This window comes from Chlamydotis macqueenii, chromosome 27, assembly GCF_036417535.1.
Source record: "Chlamydotis macqueenii isolate bChlMac1 chromosome 27, bChlMac1.mat, whole genome shotgun sequence".
In the NCBI taxonomy this organism is placed as follows: Eukaryota; Metazoa; Chordata; class Aves; order Otidiformes; family Otididae; genus Chlamydotis; species Chlamydotis macqueenii.
In genome coordinates this window covers 1,255,391-1,261,390 of record NC_141582.1, presented here as the reverse complement: position 1 = coordinate 1,261,390, position 6,000 = coordinate 1,255,391, and positions in this window count along the sequence as shown.

Sequence of the window (6,000 nt, the reverse complement as noted above, 5' to 3'; positions counted from 1 at the left end):
TTGGGCCCCCAAAGGTCCCTGGTCCTCAGCGCAGGGTAAGGAAATAGCCTCAGACAAGTAGCCAAGTGAATTTCAAGCCTGTGTGCCATGAGCTGTTTTTAAAGCATGTTATAAATCTTTTAACTGAAAGACTGCTCCTGTGAGCTAGTTAAGTGCTATCATACCCAGTTTATTTCCAATTAAAAAAATAGGAACAGAAAGCATTTGCTTGAAGTCTCCAAGGGAATCAAGAGCACAGCAAGGATTAGAACTAAGGATTTCCTGTCCAATCTGCAAACCACACCTCTCTCCTGTTTACAATGCTAACTTATTCCCTAGCAGAAAAGCCATGTGAATGGAACAATTCATTCTGCTATTTCAGCCTCCCTTCCTTCCCTTCTCAGTTCATTCCTGGCATTACCTTCAGATCCTTAAAAACCTGTTCCCAGAAGAACTGTACGACCAAGCAAAGAATGTTTCAGAAAAGTTTCAGCTGCAAATACGTGAATAATGTTTTCTAAATTAAATAAAGTTTGAAACACTTTAAAAATACCCTAAAGTATTGTGCTCTTGCTAATGAAAAATGAAACCAAAAGGTAAAGGAACTAATACATCAAGGAGTAAGTGAACGATTGGGTAAAGCCAATCATGCTAGTTACCTGCACACATCATTTTTTGTATGCATGACTTGAGTGATAGTGTTACTACTCAGAGTCATGGCTTAAGGATCAAGAGAGTTTTAAAGAGCTATCATCTTTAGGCTCTTTGCATTTCCTTTCCTTTTTTAAAAATTTTGTTTTAGAATCACACTTTCACATTTCCCTCTGGAATCAAAAGCTAAAAACTCCTTGAAAAATATCAGCTGAATTTCTTACTTCTTTCTGTGATTCCAGGGCTTAGGACATCAATCTGTTCACACTCTTTAAATACCATGAGAGGTTAGCAACACCAAGCTGATTGAAAGTATGAGACTTGACTAGAGCCTAGGATCAAGTAACAATGCTTGAGTTCAAAGACTACAGTGGCATTTTATTCCAAATTATATATTTAATCATCGCTTCCCACAATCCATGATTTTTAAGGAACATTTCTCCTGGCAAAGCTGGGTCATTGATGTGATAAGTTCGTACACCCAGCTAGCACCACACAGAGCTAGCAATTAACTAGCAGAATGCTAGTAAAATTACAGGCTACTTCAAAGTACATGATTCCAAAGAGCTGAGCCTGCTCTTTTTTAGATCAATTGGGGTTTTATGTTGGGGTTTCAGTGATACATGCAAGATAACCACAGAGCTTGAGCGAAGACTTGTACTTATGTACCCCTTTTGAAATAAACCTGCACAGGTGTAATTCTTCCAGTTCATAGTGAAGGATATAGCTTGTTAATTTAATTAATGCATAAAAGCACTTTGCCTTAGTAAGAATCTAACATAGAAGATGCTAAACCCCACTATTAAAAATAACAGGGAAATCATATAGATGGCAGTGTTTTAAACATACTTGCTTTCAACCTCCTGCTTTTGTTAAACAAAATTGTTTCATGAAAGTCTCTGAGGCTTCTTTTTCACTTATTTAGATCACCGATGGAGGTTTATTAGGAAGGAAAAATGAACATTTCTTTTCCCTCAATAACACTGCAACCCATCCCCAGAAAGAAATATTTCTGTGTGGAGGCCATGAGAATGTGGAAGTTTAAAAAAAAAAAAAAACCAAAAAACAAGCCAACCCCAAAAGAAAACTAGTCAAGGCCCTTGGCAGTCCTGTGTCTTAGCTCCTCCCCTTCCTGCAGCGTGCCTCATAAAGCTGGTGACTAAGGCTCTCTTCACCTGTGAGTTATTCTGCGCTTCTTAGAGATGTAGCATGTTATCAGTTAAGTCTATGCATGAAGTGTTGTTTTTTTCCCTGCAAGATAACTTTTGGTTGCAATTGTTGGTATTGCTGTTATGTTCCTTTTGTTGATCTCAATATATTTAAAGAAACTGAGGAATGTTGATTATCCACTTTCCAAAGACTAACAGGAGAAGGAAATCTGTATTTTTTTCAATAGTATTCTCTGAGTATGGATTTATTGGTTTTGGTGTATCTTGATTTTGTCACTGGTACAAAGAACCTGTGTTTTCAAGCTGAATAATCTGGTTTCTCTGTAGAATCGTGAAAACTGGGGCTGGAAAGGACTAAGGCATCCCTTACCCTTAGGCAGGGAGCAGCTCTACTTAGACTATTCCCAGTAGGTGGTTATCTAATTTGCTTCAAGTGTCTGGTAGTGGATGAGCTGCAGATTTTTTTAACAATGTAGTGCACTGTTTAATCATTCTAGTTAGAATAAAAACACATTCTGAGTGCCTTGCATTGTGTACATAGTGCTTAGTTTGGGATGACTGTTCTCATTTTGTTTCTTTTTTTGTTTGTTTTTTTTTGTATTGTTTGTAGGTTTCAGGGTTCCAAGTTATCTGCAAATTATCCTGAGGTGGAGGATTCAAAGTGCCAGGTTATCCTGAGCTATATGCTTCGTTAATTGCAGCTACCAAGTTACAGGAAGGGCTAAATCTAGGTGTTGTGGATCTCCTATCTTCTCCTATGGCTGCAGTTTAAGTTTCAAGAGGATTGTTAGCTTCCCGTAACAGTTTTTGTATTTTTTGGTTGGATTCATCCTCCCATAGAACTAGCTACAGTTTGTAAAAAATGTAGTAAGAGACTTAAAAATAAGAAGAACATAATTTTTCTGTGCATCTCGAGTTATCTCTCTTTTCTTAAATCTTTAACCCTTAAATACTGGGAAACCTCCTACTCTCCCAAACAGGCCCTCCTATCTGAAAAATACTTGTTTTCCTCCCTCCAAACAGGTGCTTCCTGTCTACCTCCAAGACCTTTTTTCTTCTTTTCCAGAAGCCTTTTCCCTGTATCCTTGCATGTATTTTTGAACTGGAACTTTTAAATAAAACTTCTGCCAAAATTCAAGTGTGTGAATCCTGTACAAATTGTGCTTAAATAATCCATTAAACTAATATTTTGCAAATTGTGGTTTGAAACATTGTAATTTATACCTGCTCTAAACAAATCAACTTTGGAGCTGGTTTTAAACCTGTCTTGCAAACTACTACTTTAATGAACATATGAAATTCTTTCTGAACCTAATTAGCTTTTCTGTTTGCTTGCACCAGGCTGAAGTTAAGAAAAAAAGCCTTAGTAATTTGTGAAAGAAAAAAAAAAATGCTGAGGCTTCCCCTTGTAATATCAGAGCTTTAATACAATCTACTTTACACTTTTTGAGATGACACAAGCTGCTTGTTTACCAAAATATCTGAGATTTCATTGCATAATGTTAGATGATGAGTAGATTGGGGCACTCAGTTACAGAATTATTAGATAGTACTGTTACATTGTTTTGTCTGGGAAATGGCTCTCTAGAAAATTACTGGCAGTTGTAAAGCAAACAGAAAGTTATCTACCATCCTCTTCTGCTTTTTATCATTGTTAATGCTTAAATGAAAATTCCCAGTGACTGATCAGGGAGGATGACATTTTGTGCCATTTTTGCGTATTTCCTCAACAGTACAAATACTCAGAACTGCTAGAAACTTTAATTTTTTTTTCCTTTCCAAAAATAAAAACCAGCGACTTTGGTGGAACTGCTCTGGTGAAGTAGGGTGTAATATATATCTTTGTAGTGTTCATCTTTGGGATAGCGAGGCAGGAACTGGAAATGCTTAAACCTTTGTTTAAACCTTACTTTTAGCTGAAAATCTCTGTCTGCTGGCAGTTGGGGCTTTACAGGTGGAACCTGGTTAAAATGAACTCAGGCCAAGTGAAGCCTGACTGTCAGAAAAAGCAAATGAAAGTTCTGCATGCCTGCAGAAGACATCCTGGCATGACAGTTGGCACACAGCATTAAGGGCCTACCTGCTCCAGTGAGGTTGGTGTTGATGTCAGGTGGTCAGATGGATTGGGACTGGGACCATGTGCAGTTTTCCTGACACTCACTGCAGAAATCAGGATCTGCCTGACCTTTTGTTAAGCGTGAACTTCCATCTGGCACTATTAAGATGTGACTCGGCACTGTTTTGATAATGGTTGTTAATTAAGTGGCTACATACGTACAGACACAAAGTGAATATTAGCAAACATTTTCTAGGAGCAAAGGCTGTTAGGCTGTGAAATGCTCTCCCAAAAAGCAGTAGAAACCTCTTGCTGAAACACTTCAAGCTAGACAGAATGAAGTACAGAGGAGAACGCTATAGGGAATTACGTTGCCCTGATGTTAACCTGCATGTGACCTCAGATGGCTCAGCTGTTACTAAATTCCAGTGGTAATTTTGGTGATAACTACTCCCTTTATTTCTAAACAGAATCGTTGTAATTCATTATAGTCTTGTCTAACAGGTCAAATTACAGGGAAACTAAAGCAGATACAAAACGAGTTGCTGATAAAGTTGTTCTTTGGGGCTTTAGTTGTTTGATCAGTGATTTGACATTAATATATATGTATTTATTGGCTGCCATCACATTTTACATTCTGATTTTTAAGTTCTAACTTCTGCAGCTCCTGATTTATGCTGCCGTGAACTGACTGCTCTGTATGTATTCACTGGCCTTTAACAAACAACCAGAAATGCTTTTCTGTGGATCCTTATCCCTATATGTCCCTCCCATTTCCTGGAGATGTTCTTTAGTCTGAGCTGAAGGGGTTTGTAGAGTAAGAATTAGTAATTAAAGCATGATTGGAATAGATAAATGCTCATTACAGCTTTGTGCTGTTGGTGGTTGTTATAAATTTAATATAATATGGTTACTATCTCCCCAGAGCACCGGAACAAATGCTTAAACTCCAGTGAAATCAAAGAGGCGTAAGTATGTGCTTACAAACTTAGAATCACAGCTGCGAAATGCACTCTTGCTAATTTGCACTAACCATTCATACTAGTGTGTATCCTTGTGTTGTCTGAATTAATAAGCAACTGAACACCCAAGCAAAGATTCTGATTCCCAAGATGTCTTACAAATTACCCTGGCTGTGATTTAATGTTAATTATTTATTATACTTCATTATAGTCTATAGCTCAGTTAGTTCAAAACAAAAACCTGAAATGTGAAATTAAGATCCATCCTTCTGGCACCATGATATTAAATCTTTTCTAAGAGAGGTTTTGTTTTAATTATAAGGTATGTGCTAAAGCTTCATTTATTTATATTGCAGAGCTAATTCCAGGTCCTATTTTTTTTTAAGCAACAGGAGTTCTTGAAACAATGTTCATTGTACTATAAGAGCCAAATTCTGCAGTAATTGTACAGAAGGCGATGGATGAATTGGACTTTATTTTCCTGTTAAATGGTTGCAGGGCAACTCTGTTTAGAGTTGAAAAGGATATTTTTAAGGAAAATTGAGAAAAAAAAGAGGAATGCCAGCTTTCATTCTGAATTTGGTACTGACTAAATATGGCCACAAATTTGTATGATGGAGTGAATTTGTTCTTGAGCTCTGGGAAATGTGGGCCTGGGTGTTAAGAGAAGGGCCTTCGTGCTGTAGTGATCCCAGAAGAGTCTGTCTTGATTGTGAATGTTTTCAGACTTGCAGTGTGTTTGGTTTTAGATTTTTTGATTGCTCTCAAACTGGACTGTGATAAATTATTTTAGTCCCAAAACAGGATTCCAATTATAGTTTCCAATTTATTGATTAGAAACAAGCAAACGGCGCTGGGTGCGCCCGGAGTCTTCGCTCCACCAAGACGCGCACCCCTTTGTTCCCAGTTGCAGTATTGATAACCTCTCCCGGTCCCCCATCGTGCCTGTCTCCTTTTTGGGAGCTCACAATCTACGCTCCCTTGGTTACTCACACCGTTCGCGGCAGGTACTGATTGGCCAAACCGTATCACTGGCCGCTGTACAGGTGTTAATTGGCTAAAAGTACAGAAGCCGCGGGTCCCATCTTTGGGGTTGTTCACGTGCCCGTGGTCATCAGCCCCAGCCCGCCTTTCCCGCCTTCTGTTCGCTCCATTGTCAAGTGTCCTTCTTGTGCAAACAGCG